Consider the following 13,635-nt stretch of genomic DNA (forward strand, 5'->3'; position numbering starts at 1 on the left):
CAGCCCCTATTACCAAATTTTTAAAAAGCACATGTAGAAAGCACGAATGGCATGTTATCATTTGAGTAAAAAAGGGAGGATATAGTTGTGAAAAAAGAAAAAGAAAGTGTGAATTGTGTGAGATCATTTGCGTCAAAAAAGGGAGAAACACGCATAAAAATTATCCAGAAGGAAATACAAGAAATTAGTAAACAGTGGTCGAGGGAGTAGGATATTGTGTGTGTGTGTGTGTGTGTGTGTGTGTATAAACGTGTTATCTACTCAAAAAAGTAAATTAAAAATCATTTTAGGCACCGGCCCCATGGCCAAGTGGTTAGGTTCGCGCACTCCATTTCGGCGGCCCAGGGTTTCGCTGGTTCGGATCCTGGGCATGGACATGGCACTGCTCATCAAGCCATGCTGAGGCGGCATCCCACATGCCACAACTAGAAGGACCCACAACTAAAAATATGCAACTATGTAGTGGGGGGCTTTGGAGAGAAGAAGAAGAAGAGAAGAAGATTGGTAACAGATGTTAGCTCAGGTGCCAATCTTTAAAAAGAAAAAATCATTAAAAAAAAATTGTGCTGGGTTAGAACGTGGATTTCAGCTGCTGCAAGGCACTGGGCCTCGCTGGAACAGTGCTGTGAGCGGGGCTTGAGGAGTGACAAGCTTAGGGAAGCCCGTGGGGCCTGATCAGAAAAGGCCTGTCTGAGGGGCCAGGGAGTTCGCACAGCCACCTATCAACAAGATCAACCTGTGCTTTAAAAAATGAAATTCTGAAAAGCAGGAAAGAGTGGATGGAAGAGGCCTGGGCGGGTAGGGAGAGAAGGGGTGGACCGGAGGGTGGGGATCACTAGCTGCCTCTAGGGGAGGACCTGGAGGCTGAGGACCAGGGATGGAATGGGGGCTTAACTTTTTACTCTAAATCTTCCTGTTGGATTTTTGCATGTGCATTCATTTCCTATAAAAATAGCTTTGTTTATTTTTGAAAGAAAAGCCCTTTAGGCCAGGTATGAGAGGGCCTGCACTGCGGGGCCGTGGCAGTGGTGGTGGCTGGGGAGGAAGAGGGAAAGTCAGGAGCAGAGCTGCCAGGACTCACTGGAAGTGTGGGGATGGGCCTGGAACTGCACCCACACCTCTGAGGACCTGGGGAGCAGAGCCTTGTGCGGAGGGGGGCTGGAGGGTGGAAAGTTTGCCTGCTCCCAGGTGACTTTTCTGACTTCCTAGGCCACCACATAAGTATCCTGTAGTAAGTAAACCATCATCCAGGCACTCTGGGCCTTTGATTCCACTTTGACCCCAGCAGGCCATCTACAGCCTGGCTACCACGGCAAGCCCCCTCTTATGCAGATGATAAGGTCCAGCCAAGGCTACCCGGAATACCAACCTAGTCCCTTCCTCCTCCCTCCTCCCAGCCTTACCAACCCCTTCCCTTCTCATTGCTCCAAAGGAAGCTCTGCCCAACCAAGCTTGGGAACTGGGTTTCTAGACCCCTGCTAGGACTTCTCTGAGTCATTAATCTTCTTTTTATTTATATATGTCAGACTTGCCCCAATGACACTGCACCATAAGTTCTTTGGAGGCAAAGACTTCCAGGTCATTGTGACCTCACAGAAGCATACCATTTCTTTCCTACATTGTAGGTGCCCACGAATGTGCTGAGTGGCTGATTGACACTCCCCCGTTGCCTTCTTAGCAGCACTGCCAACACAGCTGCCCTCTACTCTGCACAGGCCAACCTCCTACCGTGGAAACGCAGGGAGTCAAGCCTCTGCTCAGACCTTCGCCTCCCTTCAGTGCTCCTGCACATTCAGCCCTTCTTTGCCCAGATAGTATTAGCCAAACAGAAGCCCAGTAGCCAAAAGCTGTCTTTAAGCAAGTGTTTTCTTTGGCCTCTTGCACATCAAAGGGAACATAACAGTGACATGATAATAAGCAACAATGATCCTCATTGTTTCAAAGAGACAACATCAGTGCCAGCAGTGCCAGTGAGACCCTGGAGTGTCCGTTGCTTTCTGTGCGAATGGAAAATGCAGGTCAGCTACCTCTTCAGGTATAAAGAGTGCTCATGACGCTTAGAAAACTGGAAATCACTTTATAACTGCCATTGACTGTTATTGTCCCTAAGAGCTTCGAGATCACCACAACACGGCTCCCAATGTGCTCTTGATATATATGAGGGGGTACTCATGGTGCAATGAAATTAAACAGGTATTTAACGGCAACCCCGACCCAGATCCCTGGACAGAAAATAAACCCACTACTCAGCTCCTCAGGGGCACAGAGGATGGGTCTCACCCTGGGATTTGGAGGGCCAGGAATGAAATGGCCTGGGGTCAGGGTCGAAGTCCCCTCAGCTCTGCCCCGGAGGGAAGGGCAGATGCTGGGCAGGTCTCACGAAGGAGCCTCATGGATCTGCCTCTTTTTTTTTTTTCTCCACTTCCTCCTAAGGGAGAAAGTTCTTTTCCTTCCCGCCACTCTGGGCCGAGCGGAAGTTGAAAAGGGCTCCTTGTTCCTAAAGTTTTATATAGCTCAGTAAATGACTGCTGGGTCTCAGCCTCAGGTCTGGAACTGCCTTCGCAGCCACACCTGGACAGTGGCCCATTTAGCAGAAAAGCCAGGGGCGATCTCCTGGGGGAGCTTTGTGCTTGTATTATAAACTGAAATAGCCCCCCAGGTCTCTGGGAAGGAGAGGACCTCGCTGCAGAAACATTTTTCCGGAAAGAGCAGCCGCGTTCAGTTGCCTGAATAACGTGGGGTCCAGCGCCACCTAGTGCCCGCTGTGGTGCTTGGTGTGCGTCCTGAGCTCTGGATGGGGCGTTTCGGAAAGTGGCTGTAACCAGGACAGGGGCTACCATTCTCTGCGTGCAGGGCTGTCCTCATGCCCACGACAAGGGTCTGTGATTTTGGTGGGAGAAGCTGAGGAGCTACAATCCTAATGCGTCACAGATGGAAGTGTTGGGTAAGGAGATGGGGGTGTCTTTCTCTTGAAAAGACGCTGGGGTGACTCACAAGTAATATTTAGAGGCTTAGTCTCAGAAGATTGGCTTGGGTTTGTCTGCTTGAATATTTTTGCTCACACTAAGAAAAAAAAAAACCACTGGTGCTATTTTATGACTTTTTTGCTTTTCAAACTAGTTTCTCGGTGCTCCCCCCCGAGCCTTCATATGGGCTATTTACAAAAAGTCTTTGCAAGCTGTCTCAGCACCAAACCCACTCCTGCTCCTTGCTCTTGTCTTGAGAGACAAGCAGTCTGCTTTCCTCAGCCTCCCACTTCCTGACTGCCTCCAGCCCTCTGCGAATCAAAGCCACCATTTGCTACTTGCTTTCCATTATTCATTTAAACCTCAGAACAGCCCAGCGAGTGGATATTAGTATTCTGATCTTATACATGAGAAAACTGATCCTTGGGGTGGTTTAGTGACTTACCCAAGACCTTTTAGCTAATAAGCAGAGGTGGGATTTGAACCCAAGTTATTGAGCTACAAAACTTTTGTTCATTTCACCAGAGGATTCCTGCACCATGAGGGGGTAACCAGCTATTGCAGAGGCAGCTACAGTATCCAGGAGGTTCTGGAGGAGATGAACACCCTTCTAGCTCAGAGGACACTTCCTGCTCTGGACCAGTGTCTGTGACCCCAAGGCTTGACTGGACCCTTGCAGTAAACACCCTCCTTCCTCACAGCCTCTGCCCGGGGCCCCACCCCAGCACAAATGCTTCCGCAGCCTACACTCCTCCACACTTGGAAACCACCCCAGAGGAATAATGAGAGCAAGGAGCAGGGATTTGGCAAATGTTCAGAATGCCAGGAGAATCATGGATTTGTCTCTGACTCCATGGGCCTTGGCCTCACCCAGTGGAAAACTGGGAAAATTCCCTACTGGCTCCTCCCCACCTCCCCCAACAACCATGCTTCACCAAACAGACGCACCTCCAGAGGAAGGTTAAGTAAGGTCACTCTCTGGATTCCTCTGAAATAAAATTGTTGCTTAAAAATACAGATTCAAAAATAAAGTTTAAATGGGGTAACACACTGCAGTAAGATCCGATCCTGACTTCCACAAATGGGGTAGATGTTCAGGCTGCTGGGGGCTCGTGGGAGGTGGTTCCGGGTAATGCAAGGAGCACAGGATTAAGAGACCTGGACTTAAATCCTCAGTCTGTCACCCCCCAGCTGAGTGACTTTGGGCAAGTCGCTTAATCTCTCTGAGCCTCATTTTCCTCATTTGTAGAATGAAGGCAATTCTTTTCTTACCTATAAGGTTATAGATGAACAAGTGCTTTGTAAAGCCCTGCAGGGCGGGAGGTGCCATGTGAAGGGAGAGCTGGCGCTAGCAGGATTTAGGTTGGAGATTTTTATTACTTTGCCCTTTCCCTACCCACACCCAAAAAGAAGACTGTCTCCTTCTACAAAATGGATCTTAACACAGACACACACACACACAGAATCTCGCAGTCCCTGTGGGCTTATCACTTTTTTAGAGCTAATTGATCTTGGAAAACAGCTTTTCCCATAAAGATCCAGTGGCCAGGGACTGCTGACACCCACTCTTTAGAGGAGGCAGGAAAAGCAGAAGCAGACAGATAGATAGTGGCATCTGTTATTTGCAAGGGGAAGGCCCCGAAATGCTATTTCCTCTGTTGCGGGCTGATAAAGATGGACGTTTGTGGCCAGCACAGGAGCAGAGTCCTCCACAGCAGCCCAGCAGAGCTAATGCATTCAAAGGGAGAGGAATAACAGCCTGATGAGGACTGTTAGGGAGAGGAGTGGTGTGGCATCCTCTCTCCCTGGTGGTGAAGCCAGTTTGAAAACCTCTTGATTTCTCCTCAGGCTCCATTTCTAATTTAAGGTGTCCCCACCCAGCTTGGCAAACTCTGTGCCTCTCCAGGAGAGAGGAAATAGCTTCCTAAGATGGGCGCAGGAAGAACAAAGGCCTCATTAGGATCAATCACTTATTCTGAGCCTACATTCCCAAGAATCTCTATCGATGATCTCGGGTACAAATGAAGTGGTAATTAAGGATATAATGCAAATGATGTTCAGCTTAGTAACTCCCCTTGTAATTGAAATTTACTAAATTAAGTCTGAGATTTTTGAAACTAGGTCTTTAAAAAAATATATCCCCGATTATAATCACCCCCTCTCCTCCTTCCCACCCACCCCTCCTTAATGTAATTAGTTTAAAATAAGATCTGTGGTATGGATGACAGTGTGCTGCCTACGGATATGTTGAAGTAGCGCTTGCTCTCTGAAATGTTGGTCTCCTATAAACAATCCTGGGAAGCGATTGAGGAGAGGGGGCTGGTATTGGCCGGTCTGCTGTTGCATTGTCAACCACAGGATAAGGAAACTGGACACAGGGCTGGTGGCACTGGCGATGCTGGACAGGGAGAGAATTCTCAGCTTCTCTCTTCCGTTCCTTCCCTCCGCACCTTCAGATCTGGTGCGAGCTGAGGACCCTGCAGAGGAAGGAGTGAATGGTTGCTCTATTAGGGTGGGAGAGGAATTGGAATCTTTCTGCGGTCCTGACCTGGTGCCAACATGGGAGGCAGAGGGGTGAGGGGAGATCGGAAACCCATCTCTATTTTCTTAGAGGCCAGGGAGCTTAAGCTCAAACTGAAATAGCCCTGGGACTCCTCTGAGTCCTGTCCTCTGCCACCTGATGTGACCATCATTGGCCTTAACATTTCTCTTGACCTGCCCCAGTGGAGAGCCAAGCACACCAGTCTCAGCCTGCCCAGTGGAAGCCCAGAGGAGCCCTGTGGCTGGAGGTGAGGACCCAGGAGGTGCTCCAGCCTCCCCATCCTCATCCCCAGTTTGGCCCTCATCCAAACCAGAAAGAAGGCTGAAAGTTGTCCTGAGGACCTCTGACATTCCAGAAGAGCAACATTGGCCTGTTTCATTTACGTCTGATGAAAAGACCTGTCTGTCTTTGAAATCACGCTGCAATTTCCTCGAGCAACTGGCAGAATGGCTGTGTGAGATCAAGAGAGAACCTCCTAGGGCTGGCCTCCTCATTCTCTGCCCCTCGCTCGCCCCACCCTCCCGGCCCACAGCTTCTGGAAACTGTTAAGTAAACACAGAAACAGCTGGAGCTAGTTGACCCTCACACAGCAGTCAGAGTCTGCGAGGTGCATCCTAGAACTCCGCAAAACAGCAGCTCTCTGGTGGGTAGCACGGACCTAAAAGAAAATGTTTTCTCCCACTGACCCCCACCCTTTTATTTTTTTATTGAGATATAATTAACATATAACAGCATATTCATTTTAGGTGTACAACATAATCATTCAATATTTGTATATATTGTGAAATGATCACCACAATAAATCTAGTCAACGTGCATCACCACACGTAGTTAGAAATTTTTTTCTTGTGATGAGAACTTTTAAGATCTACTCTTTTGTCAACTTTCAAATATACAGCACGGTATTGTTGACTAGAGTCACCGTGCTGTACATTACGCCCCCAGGGCTTATTTATCTTGTAACTGGAAGTTTATGCCTTTAGACCCGCACCCCTCCCCATTTTGTGTGTGTGCACCTGTTTTCCCTCCATCCGTTCACATCACTGGTGTTTGAGACTTTAGGAAATCCCCAGCTGAACAGCTTCTGATGTCAGAGACAAGAAGCAGAGCTGTTTCTGGAGAGCATAATAGGTGTCTGTTCCATTAGAAAAGCAGATTTAAAGAAAAGACAGACAATAGCAATCTTGTCTCCAGATAAGCCCGTACTTAAAACGCTGCCCTGATCTACTGTGGGTGTATTACTGTTGGATTCCAGTGCCCAGCGTGGGGCCTGGCATGTGGTAGGTGCTTAATAAATATTAGTTGGATGAATAAATAACTCTTGTCCAAAAACTTTGAGGAGCTTCTCAATGGTATGGGGAAAAGGCCCTAATTCTAGAATCTGCTATTTAGGATCCTGCAGTCAGATGCCAGCCTACCCTGCCTGCCTGATCCCCTCGCATGCTCTCTGCGTGCTGACGCCACCAGGCTAGTCATCAGAGTCACCTGGAGGACTCGTTAAAACACAGCCAGCTGGGTCACACCCTGAGAGTTTCTGAGTCAATAGATCTGGGGTGGGGTGGAGAATTTGCCTTTCTAACAAGTTCCTGGATGCAACTGATGCTGCTGGTCAGGGACCACGCTGTGCCCATACCACTCCATGCCCACAAACGCCACCCCTCGCCCTGCATCCCACCAGTTGGTGAAGGTCAAGTCCAAATGCTACCTTGTCAACTAAACTGAACATGCCAGCAAAAACTGCACCTCGACCCTCCCTCACCTCCTCACCACTGCAGCTCCCTGCCTGCCGAGACACTTCTTATTGTATCTGTTCAGCTGTGTCCTTGCAGGTCTAAAGCTCCTGCTTACCTTGACCCACAGCTGCCTGACCTTGCACTCCACTCACCCCCTGAGGCGGGTGGAAACCCCACTCTCCCAGCCTTTCCAGCCTCTCAGTAGAGAGCACCTCCCCGTGGACACGGAACTCTTTCTTCTACTTGGAATTCCCCCAGCATACCATTTTCTCACCTCTCTCTCTCTCTGTAGGAGCTCCTTGAAGGCAAGAGGCAGGTCTTGTGCCTTTCAACACACCCACAAGACCTTATCTGGTAAGCCCTTGTAACTAGAGTGAGCTAAAGACATTCTCCTTGCCTGGTCAGATTCCATTCCTTCCCCTGAGACCTTAATAGAGAGCTTAATAAGGTACCTGATGCTGCACTAGGCCCCGGGGGGTCCAAAGATGAATATACCATGGAAACTGCCCTGGGATCAATGCCTATTTTCTAGTTTATATTCACTGCTCATAATGCCCACTCTGCTGTCCTTCCAGCCACTGGCCTGGGTCGTGACTGACCTACACAGACAGCTAGACGTCCTTCCTCATCTAAACAAGTGAGAGGTTCCTATCACAAAAACACAGTTCCAAGTTCTCGCTTGGCTTGTTGTCTTTGAGACTCAGGAGGGAAATGTGACTTTCGGTGGTAAGCCGCATAATATAACTCCTCCAGGACACATGAGAGGCGCATGAAAGGAGATGTTTTGCAGCCTGTTTAAATGTCAGTGACTAAGACCCAGGGAATGCACTGAGAACATTCTCACTTCTCAGTTGTGGGCACCTGAAAGCGTGTTGCCCTACCCCATCCTCCTGTCATGTGGGCTTACAGTTTCCTGCCCTTGCATCCTGAGGATCTTAAGTTATGGAAACCCAACTCAAACTGCTTAAGCAAAAAGGAAACTTTTTGCTCACCTTTGCGACTTGGCCCACGGCAGCTCATGGAATTGAATAAGGAGCTCCAGGAACCTGGATTTATGGGCCAAAGAGTCACCATTGCCTGATGGTACCCTGTTCCCCTGGGAGCCAGGTGAAGGCAAAGTTTGAGCCTAATGCTCAGACATCTGGGAGACAGAGATTAAGAAGTCAGGTAAAAAGTGGAAATAAAGCCACCCTAGCTTTGGCAGTTACACCCCAGGGAGGAACGAAACCCCCCACCTACGAATGGTATAACAGGGTGGTTATGGGTTCAAATAGCTCGTTGCTTTCCTGGCCATGTACCTCAGGTAGGTTACTTGACTTCTTTAGGGCTCAGTTTCCTCACTCTTACAGAGCGGGGAATGATAGGGATAATTTTTTATAATATGTGTAGAGAGTTTAGTCCCGTGCCTGGCACGTAGCAAACGTTAGCTGATGTATAGCCAAAGATGGCGGGAATGGTCAACACTGGTTCCAGCGGTGACAAGAGCATGCGCAAGTGGGAGGGGAACTGGTAACCGTTGCCTGGAAGGAGGGACACTCAGGGAAGGAGGGCGGAAAGCACCCCCTCCTTGGTGAACTGGGAGCGGGCATTTGGAACCAAGCATCAGTGCGTTTAGGAAGCCCTCACTTCTCCAAGGTAACTGAGAGAAAAAAGGTCCAGAATACCAAATAATAAAATCTGAGTGCCTTTCTTACACTGAAAACTACTGTTTGGTTGCAGGGAAAGAATATCAGGTATTTGTGTTATGCTTTCAAATTCATTCTCTCCTTAGATTCTCAAAAGAACCCCAAGAAGAAAATGATCACGCCCATTTTACAGCTGGTGAAATTGAGACTCATGAGGTGAAGCCATTTGAGTAAGGTCACACTGTTAGGAGTGATAGAATTCAGTTAACACCCAGGGCTCGGTACAGGGTTCAACACCACCTTTCCAAGCAAGTCTTTGTGGAGAAAGTGGAAAAAAATGCAGATGCACATCCGAGTCAACTGGAGAAGCTGTAAAACTTCTGCTTCCTGGGCCCTCCTGAGACCTGCTACATGAGACTCGATCTGTGTGGGAGCCCAGAAAGCTCCCGAAGGGGAGCTGATGCAGTTGGGCTGGCGGGGTGGACTGGTATCTGGAAGCCAGGAGCAGAAACAGTAATGCTCTGTCTGTGGCTACAAGAGGGTTTGGAGGTACATGCCAGCCCCGGGTGAGCCTCAGTCTGCTCTTGCCAGGACAACTGCAATAGCCCACCAGCTCGGGTTACACCCATCAACAATGCTGCTACTCCTCCTCCCCTGCCCAATCCACCCTCCAACTCAACCAGCATGAGCACGTCTCCACATGCTCACAAACACTGCTTAAACCCTCCTGAGCTTTCCCAGACCCTTAGCCTGGCTGACAAGCCCTGCCTGATCCCACTTCATTATGTGCCATTCTCTGTTCCTCAGCCCCACAAGCCTTCCTTCAGTCCCTAGAATGCAGAGATTTCCACCTACCACAGGGCTTTTGCACATGCTGCTCTTGCCATCTGCAATGCCCATGCTTCCCCATCCCACTGCCCCACCCCTTCCTCTAGTTAACGCCATCTCCTTCTTATCTCAGCATTATTTCCTTGGGGATGTCTGCCCAGTCTAGGGCAGAGTCCTTTGTTATATGTCTTCTCAGAACCAGGTTCCTTTCCTGACTGTAATGGTGCATTAAAGGCTGTGGTTATTTTATTTAGGTCTATCTCCTCTCACCACCAGCAGTGGGCTTCTGGAGAGCAGGGACCATGTCTGCCCTGCTAATCAGTGTCTTCTCAGTGCTTGGCACTCAATGATCATGTATAGAATGATGTTGCATGATAAGTGTAATGGGACGTGGAGCCTACTGGCTCCACCTCCTGATTCTCAGGAGGCAGGATGTTTAAAAAAGGCTGATTTGATGAAAGTGTTTTGACGTTAATGCCCCTGTCAAAGTGCAAAGTCACTAGGTTTTATTGCCAAGTAACTGCACAGCTGACGCTCCTGACTTTGTCCTCCTCAAATCCCCACCCTGACCGTGAGGGACTCCCACAGTCTTCTTGATCTCTGTTCTGTTTGAATGTTGATGAGGTGAATTATTTTTATAATCAGAAAAGGCCATAAAGAGAATTCTTAAAGTCTGCCAAAACTGGGTAAGACTCTAAAGCTACATTGGTTCTGTCCCTAAAAATCATAAATTAGAAGGAAGTGTAATGTATCTAATGTGTGTTGGAAGTATGTAAAGAAGCACTAGAACTGTAATTGAAGTTTTTCTGGGCATTCTGAAGTTAAGAAAAAGAGATAATGTTATGGTTCACATGTCCTCATTACCTCTGACACCATAATGTTTTGTTAACTTTAAGGGATGAGCAGAGAATTTGAGAGGTGGACCATTAAGATGCAAGTGAATTCTCAGAGAAGGGGCACCGCTTGCTGTCTGCTGGATGGCCCCTCCTGGGATAAGTACTCCAGGAGCCTGGGTCTACGTGCCAGCTGGTGCCCGCCCTCCTCCCCCACAGCATCGGTCCGTGATTCCAGCCTCACCCCCATCACCACCCTGTGGAAGGGAAGGCCAGCGATGTGTGAGATGATTCGGTTTTGCACAGCATTTGTTACTTTTCTTCTTGTTTTAATTATTTTATTGGGGTCTTATTGGTTTACAACGTTGTGTAAATTTCAGGTGTACATCACTGTGTTTCAGTTTCTCTATAGATTGCATTGTGTTCATCACCAACAATCCAGTTTTTATCTGTCACCATACATATGTGTCTCTTTACGCCTTTCACCCTCTCCCCACCCTCTTCCCCTCTGGTAACCACTAATCGGTTCTCTGTATCTATGTGTTTGTTTATCTTCCACATATGAGTGAAATCATATGGTATTTGTCTTTCTCTGTCTGACTTATTTTGCTTAGCATAATAGCCTCAAGGTCCATTTATTTTGTTGCAAATGGCACAATTTTGTCTGTTTTATGGCTGAGTAGTAATGTATCGTAGATATATTATCTATATCACATCTTCTTTATCCATTCATCTGTTGATGGGCTCTTGGGTTGCTTCCACGTCTTGGCTATTGTGAATAATGCTGTGATGAACATAGGGGTGCATATATCTTTTTTTTTTTTGCTTCTTCTCTCCTAAGCCCCCCAGTACACAGTTATATATTCTAGTTGTGAGTGCCTCTGGTTTTGCTATATGGGACGCTGCCTCAACATGGCCTGATGAGCGGTGTCATGTCCGCACCCAGGATCCGAACCGGCGAAACCCTGGGCCGCTGATGCGGAGCAGGTGACCCCAACCACTGGGCAACAGGACTGGCCCCTATCTTTTTCAATTATTGATTTCATGTTCTTTGGATAAATACCCAGTAGTAGAATAGCTGGGTCATATGGTATTTCTATTTTTTAATTTTTTCAGAAATCTCCATACTGTTTTCCGTGGTGACTGTACCAGTTTGCATTCTCACCAGCAGTGTATGAGGGTTCCCTTTCCTCTACATCCATTACCTCTACATCCTCTCCAACACTTGTTATTTTTTGTCTTGGTAATCTCATTAAGTGTTATCTCATTGTAGTTTTGTTTTGTTTTTTTTTCTTTTTAAAGATTGGCACCTAATATCTGTCACCAATCTTTCTTTTTCTTCTTCTCCCCAAAGTCCCCAGTACATAGTTATATATTCTGGTTGTAGGTCCTTCTAGTTGTGCTATGTGGGACGCTGCCTCAGCATAGCTTGATGAGCAGTGCCATGTCCGTGCCCAGGATCCGAACCAGTGAAACCCTGGGCCGCCGAAGTGGAGCATGTGAACTTAACCACTACCACCTGGCCACAGGTCTGGCCCCTCTGATTGTAGCTTTGATTTGCGTTTCCCTAATACTTACTGATGAACATCTTTTGATGTGCCTGTTGGCCATCTGTATATCTTCTTTGGAAAAAAGGCTAGTCAAATTCTCTGCTCATTTTTTTTTGGTGAGGAAGACTGTCCCTGAGTTAACATCTGTGCCAACCTTCCTCTATTTTATTTGTGGGACAATGCCACAGCATGGCTTGATGAGCAGTGTGTAGGTCTGTGCCCAGGACCCAAATCTGTGAACCCTGGGCCAGCGAAGCAGAGTGCATGAACTTAACCACTACACCACCAGGCCAGCCCCTCTGCCCATTTTTTGATCCGGTTGTTCATTTTTTTGTTGTTGAGTTGTATGAGTTCTGTATATATTTTGGAAATTAACCCTTTATCAGATATATGATTTGCAAATATTTTCTCCCAGTTGGTGGATTGTCTTTTCATTTTGTTGATGGCTTCCTTTGCCTTGCAAAGCTTTTTAGTCTAATGTCGTCCCATTTGTTTACTTTTTCTTTTGTTTCCCTTGCCTGAATAGACATGGTATTTGAAAAGATACTGCTAAGACCGATGTTAAAGAGTATACTGCCTATATTTTCTTCTAGGTGTTTTATGGTTTCAGGTCTTACATTCAAGCCTTTAATCCATTTTGAGTTAATTTTGGTGTATGGTATACGATAATGGTCTCCTTTCATTCTTTTGCACATAACTGTCCAGTTTTCCCAACACCACTTATTGAAGAGACTTCCCTTTCTCTACTGTATGTTCTTGACTCATTTGTTGAAGGTTAGCAGTCCATAGATGTGTGGTTTTATTTCTAGGCTTTCAATTCTGTTCCATTGATCTGTGTGTCTGTTTTTCCTGCCAGTACCATGCTGTTTTGATTTCTATAGCTTTATAGTGTATTTTGAAGTCAGGGAGTGTGATACCTCCAGCTTTGGTTTTTTTCTCAGGATTGCTTTGGCTATTTGAGGCCTTTTGTTGTTCCATATAAATTTTAGGATTCTTTGTTCTATTTCCTTGAAGAATGTCATTGGGATTCTGACTGGGATTGCATTGAATCTGTAGATTGCTTTAGGTAATATGGACATTTTGACTATGTTTATTTTTCCAATCCGTGAGCATGAAATACCTTTCCGTTTCTTTATATCTTTAATTTCTTTCAATGATGTCTTATAGTTTTCAGTGTATAGATCTTTCACCTCCTTGGTTAAATTTATTCCTCGATATTTTATTCTTTTTGTTGTGACTGTAAATGGGATTGTATTCTTGATTTCTCTTTCTGCTAGTTCATTGTTAGTGTACAGAAATGCGACTGATTTTTGTATGTTGATTTTGTATCCTGCAACTTTACTGTATTCATTGATTATTTCTAATAGTTTTTTGGTGGATTCTTTAGGGTTTTCTATATATAGAATCATGTCATCTGCAAACAGGCACAGTTTTACGTCTTCCTTTCCTATTTGGATCCCTTTTATTTCTTTTCCTTGCCTAATAGTCTGGCTAAAACTTCCAGTACTATATCCAACATCCATTTATGATTAAAAAAAAAAAACCTCTCAATAAAACG

General features: G+C 46.6%; 2 long non-coding RNA genes across 3 annotated transcripts in view; one reads left to right on the forward strand and one right to left on the reverse strand.

Annotated features, from left to right (window-relative positions):
- Positions 1-2,441: 2,441 nt before the first annotated feature.
- The window catches only part of LOC138917676 (uncharacterized), a 69,280-nt gene continuing 58,086 nt past the window's right edge, over positions 2,442-13,635 (reverse strand). For both annotated transcript variants that reach the window (XR_011426020.1, XR_011426021.1), the window contains one exon: positions 2,442-5,443. This is a non-coding gene — a long non-coding RNA (uncharacterized lncRNA). The remainder of the gene's footprint in view (positions 5,444-13,635) is intronic.
- On the forward strand, positions 2,762-6,332 carry LOC138917677 (uncharacterized). Its single transcript, XR_011426022.1, has 2 exons — positions 2,762-2,944; positions 3,492-6,332. It is a non-coding gene; the product is annotated as an uncharacterized lncRNA (long non-coding RNA).

This window comes from Equus caballus, chromosome 15 (assembly GCF_041296265.1).
Source record: "Equus caballus isolate H_3958 breed thoroughbred chromosome 15, TB-T2T, whole genome shotgun sequence".
Lineage (NCBI taxonomy): Eukaryota > Metazoa > Chordata > Mammalia > Perissodactyla > Equidae > Equus > Equus caballus.